The sequence below is a fragment of the Nannobrachium achirus genome (genome assembly GCF_963921795.1).
Source record: "Nannobrachium achirus genome assembly, chromosome: 21".
NCBI lineage: Eukaryota > Metazoa > Chordata > Actinopteri > Myctophiformes > Myctophidae > Nannobrachium > Nannobrachium achirus.
Window position 1 is genome coordinate 49,578,905 of NC_137828.1, and position 21,136 is coordinate 49,600,040.

General features: G+C 42.0%; 1 protein-coding gene across 6 annotated transcripts in view; it reads left to right on the top strand.

Annotated features, from left to right (window-relative positions):
* The window catches only part of LOC308306840 (uncharacterized protein), a 64,249-nt gene that overhangs the window by 9,487 nt on the left and 33,626 nt on the right, over positions 1–21,136 (top strand). For 5 of the 6 annotated variants that reach the window (XR_013963174.1, XM_080751891.1, XM_080751897.1 and 2 more), the window contains 2 exons: positions 7,951–8,125; positions 19,543–19,679. The gene's annotated coding sequence lies outside the window, so the exon portion shown is untranslated. Of the gene's footprint in view, positions 1–7,950; positions 8,126–19,542; positions 19,680–20,861; positions 20,969–21,136 lie in introns of those variants that run through there. The other variant, XM_080751894.1, reaches the window with a different exon arrangement.

Genomic DNA, 21,136 nt, shown 5'->3' on the forward strand with positions numbered 1-21,136 from the left:
CTTTAACTCTTGACACTATTGTTGAGAAGTGAGAACCTTCATCTTAATAATTTACATTTCAACATGTCATTGAACCCCACAAGCTTCAAGCAGTAACTCTTTCAATGTACAATTCAAACAAATAAACAATTCAAAATGCCAATATTGTGGCTTCACAACCTTTTAAACTTTACTTAGTTTGAGACCATTGACTTCAAAACACAGATGAGCAACAGTTCACAGCAATGGCTTTAGTAGTAGTAGTAGTAGTTAGGTGGTTGACTGGTTTTGCCTCCCACATTAGCATCTTTTAAGAGCCCTTTTTTCCTGTTCTCCTTAAAGTTGGTCCTTTCCTTCTTCCCTCTTGATCCTTCTTGGAGCTTCTGGCAGACTTGCAGCATTTAGCTGTTACTTTCTTGGCTCTCTTCTGCGAGGTCTTTGTGGCTGCAGGCTTCTTTGCTGCAAACTTCTTGGGCTTAGGGCTGCACGATTTTGGGAAAATATCTAATTAAGATTTTTCAGACTAATATTGCGATTGCGATTTTATTCGTGATATTATATATCTATTTTAACACAATTAGTGCCTCTTAATCTGAAGGTTGCTTGGTGCCTCGGTGCCACGTGGTTTCCTCCATAGGCCGCCGCTATTATTTTGAAGGGCTGGAAGGGGGTTGTTTTTGTTTTTTTGGATTATCACTTGACGGCAACGATTACGTCATCTAGTCACATGACAGTGTGGGACAAGAAGAGGGAAGATGGCTGCGCCCTGCCTTGTGCCTTGTTTACATTTAGATCTGCTGCAAAATGTCTCAAAATGGCTATTTTGTTTAAATGAAGTTTCTTTATGGGCCTCTCCATTGACTTAACATTGAGGAGCTTCACTTCGCGTGCACGCCCAACGTGCGTTGTAAACAAATCGCCGACATTACCGATGCGAGCGGGACCGGAGCGACATTAAGTAAGTAATAATATCTTTACTGTATATACAGTAAGATTCACAGTCCTCACCGTCAACGGCGCCATGGTATTAACCCTTTCAATGACGGTGAGGACTGTCAACGGCGGCAGATGTGTTAAGGTAGGTAAAAAAACAAAAAAAGGTTGATATACCGGTAATAAATTATTTTAACCAAAGAAAATCACTTCACTACCTTAAGTCTAGCTTCTGTTGAATATTTATTGTGTAATACATTTAAAAATAAATTGATTGTTTCTAACTAGGCTAATTGGCAATCATGCAAATGGTTTGATTCAGTTCAGTTACATTTCCAAAAGATCCCTTTTATTTTGCTTTAGCAATATAAAACGTTTTATATTCAGAAAAATCTCAGTAATAATGCCTCTCATTGTCAAGGAGTACCATATGTCGCTGCCTTTCTTTCATCAAGGCAAAAAATGCACCATAAGACACGCACCCAAGAGTTTCACATGTGGCTGGGGCAGGCTTGCCAACACTCCTGAATTCGTCAGGAGTCTCCTGAATTTTGACCCCATCTCCTGCCTTGCTCCTGAATACATCTAAGTTTCGGGGGGAGGACCTCCAGACCCCCGTTTGTGGAGTTACACGCCCCCCTCAACTACCCCAAAGAATCTCCTGAATTCTGACTGTCCAATGTTGACAACCCTGGTGCTGGGGATAGAGGAGGGGAGCCACGTCTGTATTCACTTTCGCTTTCGGCTTACAACAAACGGGAGCTTTTAATCTATGCACAAGGATTGAAGGATGTTATATTTATAATGATTACAAGAACATTCACTACCTGTAGCTTTGGAGTACCTCTTTGGAACGGAAATAAACTTTTACGTGCTGTTAGACAGACAGTGTGATGCCTTAGCTCCTCTCTTGAGAATGGTGCAACAATTCTGTCGGCTAGTCCGCGGTGCGGCACGGGGATGCACGGCTATAAGCAAATAAAGACACCACAGTTTGGTAGTTAATTATGAAGCGATTTCTAAAATTAAAACGTCTCCATATTGCTTGGGAAGTCTACTTTCTAAATAAATTAATGAAAATCGCCAAAACCGCGGCCTTTTTCAAATCGTGATTTCGGTTTGAAAACGATTAACCGTGCAGCCCTACTTGGGCTTCTTAGTTGCTGCAGGTTGCTTGTGTGCAGCAGGCTTCTTTGCTTTAACGGCTTTTTTAGCAACATACTTCTTTACCGTCTCCTCTTCAGCAGGTTTGTTCATCTTGAAAGCGCCAGAGCCATCGATGCCTTAGCAGCTACGCTCACTTCTGGCAGTAGAGCTTGTGGAGCAAGCCTCCAATCGCCCAAGTTCTTGCCTGATCTGCTCCATAGCCTGCTTCCTTGCAATCCATCTGCTCCAACTTCTGTTGTTGCTGCTCTTGCTCTGCCACCACGATCCTCAGAACTGCCAGTATGGCTGCAGCTTCCTTCTCCTCAGGCCACTCAGAATCCTCATCCGTCCCATCAATGTGGACCTGAGCAGTCTGGACAACATACTTTGTGACTTTGTTACACTTGGCAATACTGCGACACACCCGTGCTTTCTGTTCACTCTGGCTCCCTCTAGTGTTCTTTGAGTGTCATAGCCCAGTTAGTTCAGATTTCAGAATTCCACAACAAAGTTCTGTGCATATCATGCTTATCTTCTCTGCAGCTGAAGCTGTTTTCTTCTTGGTAGAGGTTTTTGTTTTCTAAAGAGCCTCACACACTAAACGCGATGTTGGGTAGGATCAGATGTCGTGCCCGGGGGTTTATCGGTGTTCATTTCAAACGACAGCGATCCTCTGTCTTGCGATCGGGCCCGGTATATCCCGCTGTGCCAAGTGAAATATCTCAGACCATTACAAATGAGACCGACGTCTCGCGATTCTAGCCACCCACGATCTCGGGGGGGGTGGTGCCATGAGAGACGCGACTAGATGAAAATTCCGCCCCCTCAAGAGGGATAAAATCAAGAGTGTTTTTCTCTCTCTCTCTTTCTTCACTCACTTTTATTTTTTCTGGCAGTTGATTGAATAAAGAAACAAGGCTCCAGCCTCCACGGATTGAGAAAGTGGCAGCGGTTCTCAAACTATGTGTCCCGACCCAACGTGGGGTCGCGGATGGTGCCATGGGCTCGCACATTGCCGACCAATAGAATAAAAAATAAAGAATGAATAGGTCTATAACCAAGAAACGCTAAAAGTGAAGTCGTTGCGACCAGCGTGAAGCCAACGGACACGTTACCAGCCTACATATAGACCTACTGTGTAGGCTATAACGTGTATTTGCCCCTTTGCTTTTTTTTCCTTTTCTTTGTTTGCGCAGCCTCTTAAAGAGTTTTTTTTTTATATTTAATGGGCCCAACCACCCTATTCTACCACCCTATTCTATCACCTCTCAAAAAAGCCTTTCCCCACACGTGGGGATATATAATATCGTTATTATATTTATATAAGATAGGCTAATATATTTGGCTTGGTCGGAGTCACAACGGTGAGGTTTGGTCTGACATTTAATTACCTTGAGTGCTGCATCTGTGATGTGATGTAGTCCACATTTTGAAGAATTAATCCGGTTTTAGGTGATAGGCTATGCAATACCCTGACAGTGTAATGGAACTAAATGAACCATACATGTCCATTTTCCTTTTTGGACAGTTGGTTGAAGGCTTGGATGAGGCGGTGGACCGACAGAGTTCAAGTTTATTAATCTCTCTCTCTTTTTTTTTTTTACTTGGCCTTTGAGCACGGAGAAAGGCTCACCTGAAAGCATTCTCACTGATTAGGCCTACTTTTACCATCACTGCTCAAATTAACTGTTAATCAGCGTGAATACTTTCAGGTGTGTATCTGATCAATAGGAAATTGCGCATTACATCCTGCATGACATCAAAGCGACATGTTGCGTGAGAGTTTGAACTTGAACATGAACGACGCGTCCTCTCCCTTTCCACACACACACACACACACAGACACACAGACACACACACACACACACACACACACACACACACACACACACACACACACACACACACATCTAGGTCTGTAGTCAACGAGCCAACGACCCAATTAGCGCAGAAGTCCTGCAGCTGCGGTGTTCTGACTCGCTGACATGACCACTCCACTATCCATTCCTGACATTAAACCATTATAGTATTGAGCCTTCTACATTCCCCTTGCACCTCAAAATAATGGATTACTTCTTCAAAATGCGGACTGGATAAAAAGAGGCAGCAACAGGTAATGAGTTATTCTGATCCAGCAGTGGCAGAGAGCAGCAGACTCCTCTCTCTTTTTTTTGGAGTCCTTTGGCAATCTGTTCCCCGACGCACGTCTGACTGGGCTGGGCTGGGCAGCATATACATTTTTAGAAGTGTCTGTCCACAGGGCTGTGAGCTTGTAGATTTGCTGTTTTCAGCGCATGCAACATATGACCCTAGCGACGCACAGTGAGTGCGGTGCGTTGCACTTGCAACGTGCTGTCACAGCACTGCTGTGAGCTTGTAGATTTGCTGTTTTCAGCGCACCACTGCCATGCAACATAAATGACCAGTTAAGTTGAATAAATAGCAAATAATACCAAACAACCAAACAAATAATAGCCCGGGCTCTTATATAAAACATAATAAGGATAATATTAATTGCAAATAAGAAATAACGGCCCAGGCGCTTGAACCGTGCGCTTATTTGAAACAGGCGTTTCAAATGGTGATTAATATTATCTTTTATAAATATAAAAAATATATTATATATAGCCTATATGGGGAAAGGCTTTCGTGAGGCGATAGAATGCACTGCCTTGTCGCCAAATGACTGCGCAGAAGAAGAAAAAAGAACGCTATAGGCTATAACGTTTTTGAACAAGTGATTACAACATTTTAGGGAGAGAGTAGGCTAAAGTAAAAAGTAAGTAGGCTAATAATAATAATAAAAGTGTAGGCTGTTCTATTGTGCGGTGACCGAATAGCCTACACTCTGCGCAGCCTAAAAAGGGAGGAGCTGGCTTCATATAATCTGAAGCAATCCCGTGAGCTCATTCAGACGACAATAACTGTAAAGGATTCCTACCCGATGACCCGACAATATCAAGCTTTTTTGATATTATCGTGAGTGCTCCCGACGAGTCCCGAGGTCATAAAAAAGCTAATTAACATAATCCGATCGTGTCGGGGTACTGTTCAAGCCCAAGACTGATTCCGGGGCCGACCAAACGATTTTCCCGGGGGGTCCTCCCGAAATCTTGTCGGGGATCCTCGGCCCCGGGTTCGGCTCATTGTGAACGGGCCCTAAGGGGTATCTTAATAGCAGGTGCTTGCAATGCTGCTTTTGTGGCTATGCTAACTTATTTGTGTAATTAATGTGTAATAGCTTTTTAATTACCCCAGCTGTCTTTTTGAATAAATTAAGTAAAATCACTACTAGGTCAGCTTTGACACAAAGGAGAAATAACATGGTAGTGAACCAGGGGGAAGTATTTACAAACTATAGAATTGGTAAGTCATCATTGCCACCATGTGCTGTACTCAACTTCTCTATAATGTTACAACATGAGTATTATGTACTTTCAGTGAGCAGACCATGCTCATTTGGCACAGAACAACTGTTACAATGTGTTTCAATATGGTAGGCAAACAAGTAATGAACAAAACATAATAGCACTATTACAACGTTTTATAAAGTGCAATATGTAGAAACCTTACTTGGTTACTTTCCACCACTGGTTACAACCCTCCCCCTGCCACATGGCAGGACAGGCAGTGTCTTGAGACAGAGGGGGAGGGCAAAATGAGGAACGCTTCACGAATTTGCGTGTCATCCTTGCGCAGGGGCCATGCTAATCTTCTCTGTATCGTTCCAATTTTAGTATATGTGCAGCCGAAGCTAACACAAAAGTACCCCCGCGTGACCAGATACTTATAGGTCTCAAAGTTGATGATCTTGAAGGTCATGGTTTCTATTAAGTACATTTTATATATTTGGAAGAGATTTTGACTGAGTTACATCTACATCGGGCATCTACAATACAATGTTTATTATAAGTTAAAACAGTAGTTAAGAATAGAAATGTTGGTAAAATATCTTTGTGGGAGCACAGTTGCATGCTGGGTAACAGGGGGAACGCCACTGTGTGAGTCAGGATTGGTGCTCACTATCAAAAGGATCAGTTTACAGCCCCTCACCCTTCCTGCCCGCTGCCTCTAGTCTAGAATGACGTCTTTACAACACTGGTTACACAGCCCTCGAGGCAGTGTCTTGTGACAGAGGGGGAGGGCGTTGACTGAGCCGCTAGCGAGAGCACCAATCCTGACTCGCACAATGGCTTTTTCATGCCTCTTGCGTAGGCATGCCAATACCACAATGCATGATGGGTACAGGATTCTAATACTAAAAGAAACGTATTCTTGTCAAAAATAAGCTTAATTGACACATGAAAGCCTCAATTCAGAGCATTGCTAACCTATAGTAGTTTCTAGTGTTTAAAATGTACATAACAATCCACAACGGTCATTGTTATTGCTGGGAATCACTATTCTACTCCAAACCCATTGTAGGTATCGCTTCTCGGCCTTTTGGCTAAGATCAAGTGTAGTATCTGTTCTTATCAGTTTAATATCTGATACGTCCCCTACCCGGGGACCATATATTAAATTGATTTTTGGAACTGGGAGATGGAATAGGGGCTTGCTCCGTCCACTCCACGCATCGACCTGGTATTGCAGTACCTCCAGGAACGGTGCACCCCCCTCTCTATGTCAAATGAAATATGTTTTTTACAGTGTACTTGGGCACTAAGCTGGGAACCGGAAGTGTGCATCCTGATGTTAATTAATTTTATTAGATTAATGCCTGGCCTCCCAGACGACAGCCTCTTGGCCCTGAGTGTCACAGGTTTATCACAGATTTACAGAAGTAAAGAAGTGGGCAGTTTTTTGTGCATCGTCATGCATCGTACATGTATCGTATCGTTATTTCTATGATATAGGCGGCAGTGGCTCAGGGGTAGAGAATCCCGTTCATTTCAGTGAACAAATCATTTCGTTCATGGTAATGATCCGTTCAAAAGATTTGTTCTCGTTCACCGTTCATAGTGCGATCGTCCTGTGAAAAACACTATCACTGGAGCGTTTTTATTACGTTGTGAGTACAGCCCGCCATCGTGTCCTGTGTCCCGGGGGCTATTAGGGGGAGGGGGCGGGGGTGTGAACGACCCATTTCAGGGATATGAACGAATCGTTCACCAGTCTTGGTAATGATCTGATTCTTATGAACGAATCACTTATGAACGAATCACTCATGAACGACACATCACTAATTAGAACACGAAGGGTTCCCAGTTCGAATCCGGCTTCCCCTGAGTTAATTTCAAAGAGTCTTTGAGCAACACTGAACCCCTAGTTGCTCCCTGTGAGCAGGTTGGTGCCTTGCATGGTTTCTTCTGCCATCGGTGTGTGAATGTAATGCACAATCTCTGTAAAGCGCCTTGGATAAAGGCGCTATATAAATGCAACATTTACCATTTTATATACTTGAAGGGATATTTTCAAAAAAACATTTGTCATTTTATCGTCTAATCAGGCTTTTGGGAAGACCCTGGAAAGATTTTAATTTGCTTCATTCAGTATTTAGATATTTAAGATTCATTTTTTCAGAATAGGAATGTCCTGGGCCCCTTCCCATACACACCCGTTGTAACTTCAAACTCCATTTTAACTGTGATAGATCATCAAAAGTGGAATATATATCCCTTTAAACGTAGTTAAAGGAGTAGTTCCAAAATGACTTTTTTTCTATTACTATTCTATTACTCACGCCATAGAGACTTGAGTACAATAATATTTGTTTTTTTTATTTATCGCATTTCTAAGACAAAAGAATTTATAGTAAATTTACCCCCAATGATTCCGTATGGGGAATCAATGGTGGTAAATTGATTTGTAATCAAAAATATGATTATTTTGGGATTATTATTATTTTGTAAGTGTTTCTTTTTTCTTTTTTTTAAAAAATGTATTGGTCAGATGGCCAGCGGTGTCGGGATGCGGCCGTCCAGAGACGCTGTCCCCTGGACCTCATTACGAGTCAGATCCGCAGGAAGCGCTAAGCCCCAGACCAGAAGTCGTCGTCCGGCTGGTTCCTGTCTCACACCTCCAGGAGGAGGGGACAGAGACCACAGAGACGGGCCGCATGGCTCAGGTGAGATCTGTCTGAAGATAATGAGGTTGAAAGTTGGGAAGAAACTGTAAAATGTGCTAGTTAACTTGACATTCTCATTGCATTTTTTCATGTAATTTACCTCAAATGTGCCATTTTGGAACTTCAGGCTTCCCTGTACTTTTCCTGCAATTAAACTGGAAATACTTGTTCTCAATGTTCTTTTCACTGTTTAGCCTTCCTAATTGTGGGCTCGCCTATAAGGCGAGCACACTTTAGATATTGTCATTATTGTGGGCTCGCCAGTACCTGGCGAGCACACTTTAGATATTGTCATTATTTATTTATTTATTTATCTAGTAAGTAGACGGGATTTTCGGTTCCTTTCTACTCCTACATACTTAGTGAGAAAATGAAAATAAAAACATCAATGTGTTCAGCTTACTGTGGCGACGCGTGCTATTACTTTTTACAGCAATCGGCCAAATGGTGGCGCTGCAGGAAGCCTTCGAAAGTGCGATCTTTGAACAGGTATAGCTCATGCTGTGTTATACATACAGCCATGAAACCTGTATACACTTATGCGTCTCCTCATGCCGAACAACTTTTACCCTCTAACTTTTGACCTCTGACCTTTAGGTCTCCCACAATTCGGAATTATATGAAAAACAGTAAAAATCTATCTCCTCCTGGGATCTTTGCGATACGCGCATGAAACTTTTTTCACATGAACTTTGGACCAATACGGTCAAACTAGTCTCGGCGGATTTCTTTTAAAGTGAAATATATTTTATTAATAATTCAATCAATGTTGCGGTTTTATGCAAATTATTCTTCGGCCTCTAAATCATACATGCAAAGTTACACGTTCATGGCATTTGGCAAAGATGTGGAGGGTTAGTCAAAGTATCACTGAAACCAATTTTATTCCAATCGGCCAAAGGGGGGCGCTATACGAAGCGTTTGAAAATTCAAACTTCAAACGGGCATAAGTCATGACTCGTTTCGTTTGAAGACATGCAACTTGTTACACACGTGCTTTGACTCGAGCGGAAGACATCTGTGTCGTTGTTAAGTAAGCTCCGCCCCCCGATTTTCCGCCATATTGAGCAGTTTGTAAAACGCGTAAACCCGCTTTTATTCTGGAATTTTCACTCCACGTGCACAAAACTTTTTTTACGTGAACTTTGGACCGATATCTAAAGATCTGTCAGATCGGATTTCTTTAAAATTGAAACATGCTTTTTAAAATAAATTCAATGAATATTGCAGTTTTATGCAAATTATTCTTCTGCCTCTAAATCATACATGCAAAGTAACATGTTCATGGCATTTGGCAAAGATGTAGAGTGTTAGTCCAAATATCACTAAAACCAATCTTACCCCAATTGGCCAAAGGGGGGCGCTATATCATTTTGAGCAGTTTGTGAAACGCTTAAACCCGTTAGGATTTATTTTTGCAATTTGCATGAAACATTCTACACACAATCTAAGGACCTTTATCTAATATGCCTATGAAGTGCACACACACAAAAAAAATAATAATAATGAATATAGCTGCAAGCAGCGATAAAGTGGCCAAAGCCAAAAACACCTCAAATCATGAACACAGCCTGCAATGTGCGTGAAATCTTGCAAGCACATTCCCAATAGGTCAAGGAGCAGATACCACCCTTCTTACATTGGCCTGTTATAGCGCCACCAGCGGGTCAACTTTTGCACAACACATTTTTGGAACAAAATGGACCAATCTTTGACGTCAGTAACGTCAAAGAGAGCACTGCCTGCGATCTTGACATTTTGTACTTTTATAGCCATTGTTATCTGGCTTGAAGCGAGCCCACAATTGTTTCGAAGGAACAATATTTTTCTAGTGACAATATCTAACCGTCATATCAAGTTCTCCTCAAAACTTCGGTTCCTTTCTACTCCTACATACTTAGACAGAAAATGAAAATAAAAACATCAATGTGTTCAGCTTACAGTGGCGAAGTGTGCTATTATTTTTTACAGCAATCGGCCAAATGGTGGCGCTGTAGGAAGCCTTCGAAAGTGCGAACTTTGAACAGATAGAGCTCATGCTCTGTTATACGTACAGTCATGAAACCTGTATACACGTATGCGTCTCCTCATGCCGAACAACTTTTACGCTCTGACTTTTGACCTCTGACCTTTAGATCCCCCAGAATTTTGAATTATATAGAAAACAGTAAAAATCTATCTCCTCCTGGGATTTTTGCGTTACGCGCACAAAACTTTTTTCACATGAACTTTGGACCAATACGGTCAAACTAGTCTCGGCGGATTTCTTTTAAAGTGAAATATAATTTTTTAATACTTCAATCAATATTGCGGTTTTATGCAAATTATTCTTCAGCCTCTAAATCATACATGCAAAGTTACACGTTCATGGCATTTGGCAAAGATGTGGAGGGTTAGTCAAAGTATCACTGAAACCAATTTTATTCCAATCGGCCAAAGGGGGGCGCTATACGAAGCGTCTGAAAATTCAAACTTCAAACGGGCATAAGTCATGACTCGTTTCGTTTGAAGACATGCAACTTGTTACACGCGTGCTTTGACTCAAGCGGAAGACATCTGTGTCGTTGTTAAGTAAGCTCCGCCCTTCAATTTTCCGCGATTTTGAGCAGTTTGTAAAACGCGTAAACCCGCTTTTATTCTGGAATTTTCGCGTCACGTGCACAAAACTTTTTTTACGTGAACTTTGGACCGATATCTAAAGATCTGTCAGATCGGATTTCTTTAACATTGAAACATGCTTTTTTAAATAATTCAAACAATATTGCATTTTTATGCAAATTATTCTTCTGCCTCTAAAACATACATGCAAAGTCACATTTTCATGACAAAATAGTGTAGAGGGTTAGTTCAAATATCACTGAAACCAATCTTACCCCAAATGGCCAAAGGGGGGCGCTATATAATTTTGAGCAGTTTGTAAAACGCTTAAACCCGTTTTTATTCTAGGATTTTTTTTGCAATTTGCATGAAACATTCTACACGCAATCTAAGGACCTTTATCTAACATGCCTATGAAGTGCACACAAAAAAAATATAAAATAATAATAATAAATATAGCTGCAAGCAGCGATAAAGTGGCCAAAGCCAAAAACACCTCAAATCATGAACACAGCCTGGGATGTGCGTGAAATCTTGCAAGCACATTCCCAATAGGTCAAGGAACAGATACCAACCTTCTCACATTGGCCTGTTATAGCGCCACCAGCGGGTCAACTTTTGCACAACACATTTTTGGAACAAAATGGACCAATCTTTGACGTCAGTAACGTCAAAGAGAGCACTGCCTGCGATCTTGACATTTTGTGCTTTTATAGCCATTGTTTTCTGGCTTGAAGCGAGCCCACAATTGTTTCGAAGGAACAATATTTTTCTAGTTGTGGGCTCGCCTATAAAGGCGAGCACACTTTAGATGTTGTCATTATTTATCTATCAGTCATATCATGCATACTGTAGACGGGAACTTCGGTTCCTTTCTACTCCTACATACTTAGTGAGAAAATGAAAATAAAAACATCAATGTGTTCAGCTTACAGTGGCGAAGTGTGCTATTATTTTATACAGCAATCGGCCAAATGGTGGCGCTGTAGGAAGCCTTCGAAAGTGCGAACTTTGAACAGGGATAGCTCATGCTGTGTTTTAGGAACAGCCATGAAACCTGTATACATGTATGCGTCTCCTCATGCCGAACAACTTTTACCCTCTAACTTTTGACCTCTGACCTTTAGGTCTCCCACAATTCGGAATAATATGAAAAACAGTAAAAATCTATCTCCTCCTGGGTTTTTTTCGTTACGCGCACAAAACTTTTTTCACATGAACTTTGGACCAATACGGTCAGATTTATCTCGGCGGATTTCTTTTAAAGTGAAATATAATTTTTTAATAATTCAATCAATATTGCGGTTTTATGGAAATTATTCTTCGGCCTCTAAATCATACATGCAAAGTTACACGTTCATGGCATTTGGCAAAGATGTGGAGGGTTAGTCAAAGTATCACCGAAACCAATTTTATTCCAATCGGCCAAAGGGGGGCGCTATACGAAGCGTTTGAAAATTCAAACTTCAAACGGGCATAAGTCATGACTCGTTTTGTTTGAAGACATGCAACTTGTTACACGCGTGCTTTGACTCAAGCGGAAGACATCTGTGTCGTTGTTAAGTAAGCTCCGCCCTTAAATTGTCCGCCATTTTGAGCAGTTTGTAAAACTGCTCAAAATGGAATTTTCGCTCCACGTGCACAAAACTTTTTTTACGTGAACTTTGGACCAATCTCTAAAGATCTGTCAGATCGGATTTCTTTAAAATTGAAACATGCTTTTTTAATAAATTCAATGAATATTGCAGTTTTATGCAAATTATTCTTCTGCCTCTAAATCATACATGCAAAGTAACATGTTCATGGCATTTGGCAAAGATGTAGAGTGTTAGTCCAAATATCACTAAAACCAATCTTACCCCAATTGGCCAAACGGGGGCGCTATATCATTTTGAGCAGTTTGTGAAACGCTTAAACCTGTTAGGATTTCTTTAGCAATTTGCATGAAACATTCTACACACTATCTAAGGACCTTTATCTAATATGCCTATGAAGTGCACACACACACACACACACACAAAAATATTATAATAATAAATATAGCTGCAAGCAGCGATAAAGTGGCCAAAGCCAAAAACACCTCAAATCATGAACACAGCCTGCAATGTGCGTGAAATCTTGCAAGCACATTCCCAATAGGTCAAGGAACAGATACCACCCTTCTCACATTGGCCTGTTATAGCGCCACCAGCGGGTCAACTTTTGCATAACAATTTTTTGGAACAAAATGGACCAATCTTTGACGTCAGTAACGTCAAAGTGAGCACTGCCTGCGATCTTGACATTTTGTGATTTTATAGCCATTGTTTTCTGGCTTGAAGCGAGCCCACAATTGTTTCGAAGGAACAATATTTGTCTAGTTTATCTATCAGTCAGTCAGTCAGTCAGTCAGACAGTAGACGGGAACTTCGGTTCCTTTCTACTCCTACATACTTAGTGAGAAAATGAAAATAAAAACATCAATGTGTTCAGTTTACAGTGGCGAAGTGCGCTATTATTTTTTATAGCAATCGGCCAAATGGTGGCGCTGCACGAAGCCTTCGAAAGTGCGAACTTTGAACAGGTATAGCTCATGCTGTGTTTGAGGTACAGGCATGAAACCTGTATACACGTATGCGTCTCCTCATGCCGAACAACTTTTAGCCTCTGACTTTTGACCTCTGACCTTTAGATCTCCCACAATTTGGAATTATATGATAAACAGTAAAAATCTATCTCCTCCTGGAATTTTTGCGTTAAGCGTACACAACTTTTTTCACATGAACTTTTGGACCAATACGGTCAAACTAGTCTCGGCGGATTTCTTTTAAAGTGAAATATAATTTTGTAATAATTCTATCAATATTGCGGTTTTATGCAAATTATTCTTCGGCCTCTAAATCATACATGCAAAGTTACACGTTCATGGCATTTGGCAAAGATGTGGAGGGTTAGTCAAAGTATCACTGAAACCAATTTTATTCCAATCGGCCAAAGGGGGGCGCTATACGAAGCGTTTGAAAATTCAAACTTCAAACGGGCATAAGTCATGACTAGGGTTGGAGGCGGTAACCGCCGTACCGCCGTACCGCGGTATACCGAGGTCTACCGCGGTGTCATTGTGCTTACCGCGGTAAAAAGACAAAAAAAAGGTCTATTTTTATTGGAAAACAAGCGAGTTTTAAAACGGGGGAGAAGCGAGGACCGCATGCGCTCCATGCCGCTCTGCTCTGGGCCGTGTACCACACGTTGGAAGCCACATACGTCACTCACACACAGAGACCTGCAGTGTACACAGTGCACGGCTGCACGCAGGGCATAGATAGAGTACGGAGCACAACTCTTTCTCTGTAATCCACTCGACACAAGGATGTTAATACATAGGCTACCTTGTGTTGTGGCATATCTTTTTTTATTCATACGGATTACTGGCGGAGCGCGGGCCGCGTGGACTAAAGCCGAAAATGAAACTATTTTACTTTCTCCACCGCGTCGCACATTGTGCTCCGTCCAGCGGCGCGTCGGCGATTTTATAACCTTTTCTGTCAAGTCTTGTAACTATTCTAAAACCTGTATATAGCAGCACTCAATCACTGCGATTTGAGAGTTGAGACGTGACGTGACGTGAGTTTACAGAATCACTGTACACGATCTGACAACCCTTCCTTCAGCTGTTTGTGTCTGAATAGCCCAAGTAGCTAGCCTACGTAGCTTGCCTACGTTACTATGGTAACCCGACAGTGCAGATCTAAAAGCTCAGAACGCATCGCGGATGCGACGTGTTGTGAGCTTGTAGATCTGCTCCTTTGAAAGCCAGACACGCTGTGCTGTACGGAGAAGTATAACTCGGGCAGTCAGGCTGTGTCGCCTCTCCACTGTGGAGAAACTATTTTACTTTCTCCGTCGCACGTTGTGCTCCGTCCAGCGGCGCGTCGGCGATTTTATAACCTTTTCTGTCAAGTCTTGTAACTAAAACCTGTATATATCAGCACTCAATCACTGCGATTTTAGACGTGACGTGAGTTTACAGAATCACTGTACACGATCTGACAACCCTTCCTTCAGCTGTTTGTGTCTGAATAGCCCAAGTAGCTAGCCTACGTAGCTTGCCTACGTTACTATGGTAACCCGACAGTGCAGATCTAAAAGCTCAGAACGCATCGCGGATGCGACGTGTTGTGAGCTTGTAGATCTGCTCCTTTGAAAGCCAGACACGCTGTGCTGTACGGAGAAGTATAACTCGGGCAGTCAGGCTGTGTCGCCCCTCCTTTTGGGAAGATGATTGCAATATTTTGGCTTATCGCCGAACCTTAATTAATAGATACGGGGGTGCGGTAATTACCGCAGTACCGGCGGTAAATGGGAAGACGGTAATCGCGGTAACAAAATGTCCATACCGCCCCAGGCCTAGTCATGACTCGTTTCGTTTGAAGACATGCAACTTGTTACACGCGTGCTTTGACTCAAGCGGAAGACATCTGTGTCGTTGTTAAGTAAGCTCCGCCCTTCGATTTTCCGCCATTTTGAGCAGTTTGTAAAACGCGTAAACCCGCTTTTATTCTGGAATTTTCGCTCCACGTGCACAAAACTTTTTTTACGTGAACTTTGGACCGATATCTAAAGATCTGTCAGATCGGATTTCTTTAACATTGAAACATGCTTTTTTAAATAATTCAAACAATATTGCATTTTTATGCAAATTATTCTTCTGCCTCTAAAACATACATGCAAAGTCACATTTTCATGACAAAATAGTGTAGAGGGTTAGTTCAAATATCACTGAAACCAATCTTACCCCAAATGGCCAAAGGGGGGCGCTATATAATTTTGAGCAGTTTGTAAAACGCTTAAACCCGTTTTTATTCTAGGATTTTTTTTTGCAATTTGCATGAAACATTCTACACGCAATCTAAGGACCTTTATCTAACATGCCCATGAAGTGCACACAAAAAAATTATAAAATAATAATAATAAATATAGCTGCAAGCAGCGATAAAGTGGCCAAAGCCAAAAACACCTCAAATCATGAACACAGCCTGCAATGTGCGTGAAATCTTGCAAGCACATTCCCAATAGGTCAAGGAACAGATACCACCCTTCTTACATTGGCCTGTTATAGCGCCACCAGCGGGTCAACACATTTTTGGAACAAAATGGACCAATCTTTGACGTCAGTAACGTCAAAGAGAGCACTGCCTGCGATCTTGACATTTTGTACTTTTATAGCCATTGTTTTCCGGCTTGAAGCGAGCCCACAATTGTTTCGAAGGAACAATATTTTTCTAGTTCTTCTCTTTGTTACTGAAAATAAGTGTCACTTTTTGACACTTATTTTCAGCGGAATCTGAATAGCGTTTAAATAACAACTATAACATAGCTCATCATTTTCAGCACATTGTTTTCCAATAAGGAAACATTGATATTAGAAATCTCTATCCGTGGGGTGCAAGGGCTTCTGGAAAGCTACTGACTGAATTTCCCATTTTCTCCGATTTGAGGTTTAGTGCAGAATTTTGGCTACAGAAAGAGTGATCTTCAAGATAGAAAGGTCATGGTTAGGGACATGGGAAGTTTTCTATAGACAAATGAGGTAGTGATATTCACCATAAAGTTCAAAAATATCCTTGTTGTTATTTGTCAAGTGGACAGTATATTTCTTTGTGCTTCTGGAGATTAAGTTGTTCAAATATAAGAATACACTGTAAGAAGTCCCAACATCCTATTCTGCTACTTACACCTATGTGTCAGGATACTCCATGCCACATTTCAGAATTCCGTAGATGGGACATTTTGACAACTTTTTAACATAGCTCATCATTTTTAGCACATTTACTTTTTCCAATAACCAGTCCCAGTTGACGATAATAAAACAAAACCGAACACATGGGTGGTGTGGATATTATACAAGGAAGCACAGTGGCTGTCTGTCACAGCAATAGATAAGTGGTAAAAGTTGGTGGTACGTTCTTCTTTCGTGTATCATCGTCCTTTGCACGCTAGTCAACCATCCTTGCGATAACATTATAAAAATAACATAATGCGATAACATTATAAAAATGGATTTTACTAACAGAAAGTTCAGTCCACCGTCCCTGGCTGAATCATCATCACAGAGACGCAGCCTCTCCCTCCCTCCCCTCCCTCTCTCTCTCTCCTCTCGTCAAATTTCACCACAGCGCACAGCGGGACCATAGACTGTAGAAAAATATGGACGATGCAAAGCTATTGGTTTCTATGCAGCGCAAATGGCCCTTTCTAACCCTTGGAATGGGTGTCGCCATCATAGAATTGTAAAGTCATCAGAGATGCTATTGGCTGCCAACGGTCATGTGCACCGCAGGGATACATGGGAGAATGTGGTCGGAGCCTCCAGAAATACAGCACACGAAGAAGAACACAGCCGGCTGGTATCAGTTTAGTTGGCCACGACCCCCCGCAACTTTATCATTTATTTTAAAATAAATTGCACCACATTTCGACAAAACGAATATGATGGTGATTGAAAGGCAATTTTTAACTAGCGATAGGAACCATACAGTATTCATGAAAATGTTAATTAAGGTTAGAAAACGAAAGGGGAAAATTAATGGGATCCAATGGAGGACAATTATTTTTGCGATCGGCCGGGGGGGGGAACAGCGCAACTAGCGGTCAATCATAGGAAGTTTTACTTCCGTATTGGAGTCATTTTAAATCGGCAGAACTATGCCCCTGAGCGGGACACACAACCCAATAATCTGCAAGAAAGAGGCTTGTGTAGTATAAATGCTCATACAATCCGATGAAATAATTATGAAATCGGATTGTACTCTTCTCGTCTGGAGAGGCTTTAAGCTCTGGGATGTCAAACTGGCACCCTCACTCTCTGTTTTTAAAGCCTGTCTTCAGGCTGCAGTCACACCAAAGTACCTATGAGAGTGGATTCCCCATTCCACCAATGTATTTCAATGGGAATGGAGTGGTTTCATGCCAGTAGAGGATTCCTGCATGCTGCACAGACCTTGCGTTTATGCTGGAGCAGATAAATTCTCCGGTTTTCCCCCTCTGTCCAATCCATAGTTATAAGAAGAATAGAGAGGACACCGGATATCCCCGCCCGTCCACTTGCATTGAGTTGCTCACCCAGCGCATGAGGTGTTTTCACCCCTTCTTCCACGTAGTAAAATGTGACGTAGTGGGGACTATGTGACGCTTTTTGCGTCATAGTTTGTGTTCATGGACATGCTGGGGATCCAATTCATGAACGAGCACTTCCGGTATGAATGCGCAGTCAATACAAAGAAGCCTAGATGCGCGTTCATGTTTCTGGCCCCCTCAAAACGGTCACCATGTCCATGGCGCTTCAGGCCTCCCCCAAGGTTCTGGGGGCTTGGTCCAATCGGGTGAGTCAAAGGCAGATACAGGGAGGGTCCTGGAAGTGAGTGGCACTGGTGTGTCACTGCATGGCTTTGGGACAGAATGCCCTCTTTATGCTTATGATCTCTGGTTTATTGTGATTCTTTCTTGTGTATCTTATCGTTGTCTCTTCGACATTTTCTGTAAAGCACTTTGGTCAACTCTGTTGTTTTGTTTAAACATGCTCTCTAAATAAAGTTGTATTGCATATTGGATGCTGTATTTCTCTCTTATTGCGACCGAAGGTCGCATATACTCTGAAAAACCGTGTCGCTTGAGTGACCTTCCTTCCTTCCTTCCTTCCTTCCTTCCTTCCGTAACCTTCCTTCTGTACGGGAGTGATGTCAGTGTGATGTCAGCGAGTTGTGACATCACTTCCTGTACGGGGCGGCTACACGAAATGTGGATAACACTATCTACTAAAAAGAAAAAAAAGGAGGAGGAGGATAAAGATACCAAAAGGAGAGAGAAGAAAGGGTGGATGAGGTACAATGTGTCTCAGAAAAGAAAATGTAACAAGGAGGTGGCAACAGGGCGGCTAGATAAAGTTATTAGGCCTGGATCCGACTTTAAGTCGACGCACAGGATTCCAGAAGTGTAGCGCTTATTCGCTCTTGTATCAAACTGGTACTCGAAACGTTCTTAGAATTTAATATATCATTTTCTAAAGTAAATATGGGGGCGGCTGTGAAAAAAAGAGAAGAATAAAAAAGAAAAAAAGATACCAAAAGGAGAGAGAAGAAAGGGTGGATGAGGTACAATGTGCGGTATCCTCCTTGTCAAGCTCGACGTTGGGCATTTGGACCTATACATGGAGAAATGGAGCGAACCTGTTTGGCCTAAGCATGGAGATGTGGTACAGAATGACTCATATATGGGCATAAAAAGTATGTCATGTGACATCACTTCCTGTACAGACAGTCAGACAGACAGCCATTGACTCCGGCCTAACAATGGCTACTGTCTATGACGGTAGTCCCATATGACATGATGGACTGGACTATCTCCATATATAGTGTTCTCCACATCTCCATGTTTAGGCCCTATCGCTCACACCCTAGGTGGGGTTGGCGATAGGGCCTTTCTGTGTGGAGTTTGCATGTTCTCCCCGTGTCTCCTAGGGTTGATACCCTCACAAAAACATGAACAAACTCCCCCCAGAATGACAACAACTAGAATCGTCAGAGAAACGCTGTGGTTGGCCAGATAGTCAAGAATTGGCGCGACCTCGCCCTTTAGGGCAAGGTCGCATGTCACCCTGAGGTCGCATTCCACCCTCAGGTGTCTTACTAGTATGCATATGGATTGAGCTGTATGACATGCATTCTCACAAAACCATGCACTACAAAAGGCATGATTGTGTAAATAAAAACCATTACTTTACCATTACTGTGTGTGTGTGTGGGTGTGGGTGTGGGTGTGTGTGTGTGTGTGTGTGTCTCCAGTTTGCTATGAAAAGATGCAGCAGATGGTGTTTGACCTTCAGACATCTATGAAGGTCACGAGACGGTCCAGGGATGAGGACTGCAGCTAGAAGTAGAGGAGACACAGAATTCTCAATGCCAGATTACACACTGCAGAGGTAATACACACACACACACACACACACACACACACACACACACACACACACACACTATATTTACATCACTTGTAAGGACATTACATTCATTTTTATATTTACATCACTTGTAAGGACATTACATAGACTTCCATTCATTTTTATGCAAGTCCTGTCCCTAACCCTAACCGTTGTGGGGACCTTCTATTTTGTCCCCTCACTGTCAGAGGTCCCCTGCAGGTGACTGTGTGAACATGCGTTTAGTCCCCAAAAGTATAGCTAGACAAACTCACACACACACACACACACACACACACACACACACACACACACACACACACACACACACACACACACACACACTTGATGGTCTTTATTTGGATCTTCACTAGAAGTGCATACATGATAATAGTGTTTTTGTACATGCAAACTATGAGCATACTGTATGTATACCAGTAAGACTCCCTAATCGGGAGATAAGCGACCGTCAGGTCGCAGCGTGATTTTAGGGCAAAATGTGTAGGAGCAGTGTCCAAAAATGTGTTTGAAAAAATCGGCCAGATGGTGGCGCTATATGGGACAGATCCATGTTGATGACATGAGTGTAGACATACTGTGTACCGATTTGCGTGATTTTAGGGCACAATCTGTAGGAGCAGTGTCCAAAAATGTGTTTGTTGGTGGAGATATGAGTTGTGGAAAAGTGTGACATGACGGACAGACTGACAGACTGACTGACAGACAGCCGGTGGAGGTTTTGGTAGTAACTGCGACCTGACGGTCGCAATAAGTATATATAAGTATGAATTTATACCTGTATGAATATAATAATCATATTCTTTTTAGTATGCAGGCATTATTCAATAATTTTGAGAATTGGCATTAAATTAATTATCAGTACAATAAATAATTTTGGTTTAATTCAGATATTCTGAAACCAGCACACTAAAGCATTTAGATGGTTAAATGTTGAAATCCCCCAACTACAACAAGGGCATAAGACTGTGCTGTCAGTTATTTATGTATTGACCTCTGGCTCCCTCTAGTGTTCATTGAGTGTAATAGCCCAGTTAGTTCAGATTTCAGAATTCCACAATAAAGTTCTTTGCACATCAACTTCTGGAAAGCTCTGTACATGGAAAATGGAAAATCAAAGATGTTTTAAAACTTTACTAAACTTTTCTTAACTAGTTTTATTTTAGTCAGGGACGGTCCTTGAGGCTGCATCCAGGCCCAGGAAGGAGCATGCAGGAACAGGCAGGTGCATGCATGCAGATAACAAGCAGGCACATTTTAAAAGTTGAAAAAAGGTAAAAAATTGGTTAACGCTTCTTGTCATCCTTACGCAGGGGCCAAAACAGTAGTTAAGAATAGAAATGTTTGTAAAATATCTGTGTGAGAACACAGTTGCATGCTGGGTAACTAGGGGGAACCCCGCTGTGTGAGTCAGGATTGTTGCTCACTATCAAAAGGATCAG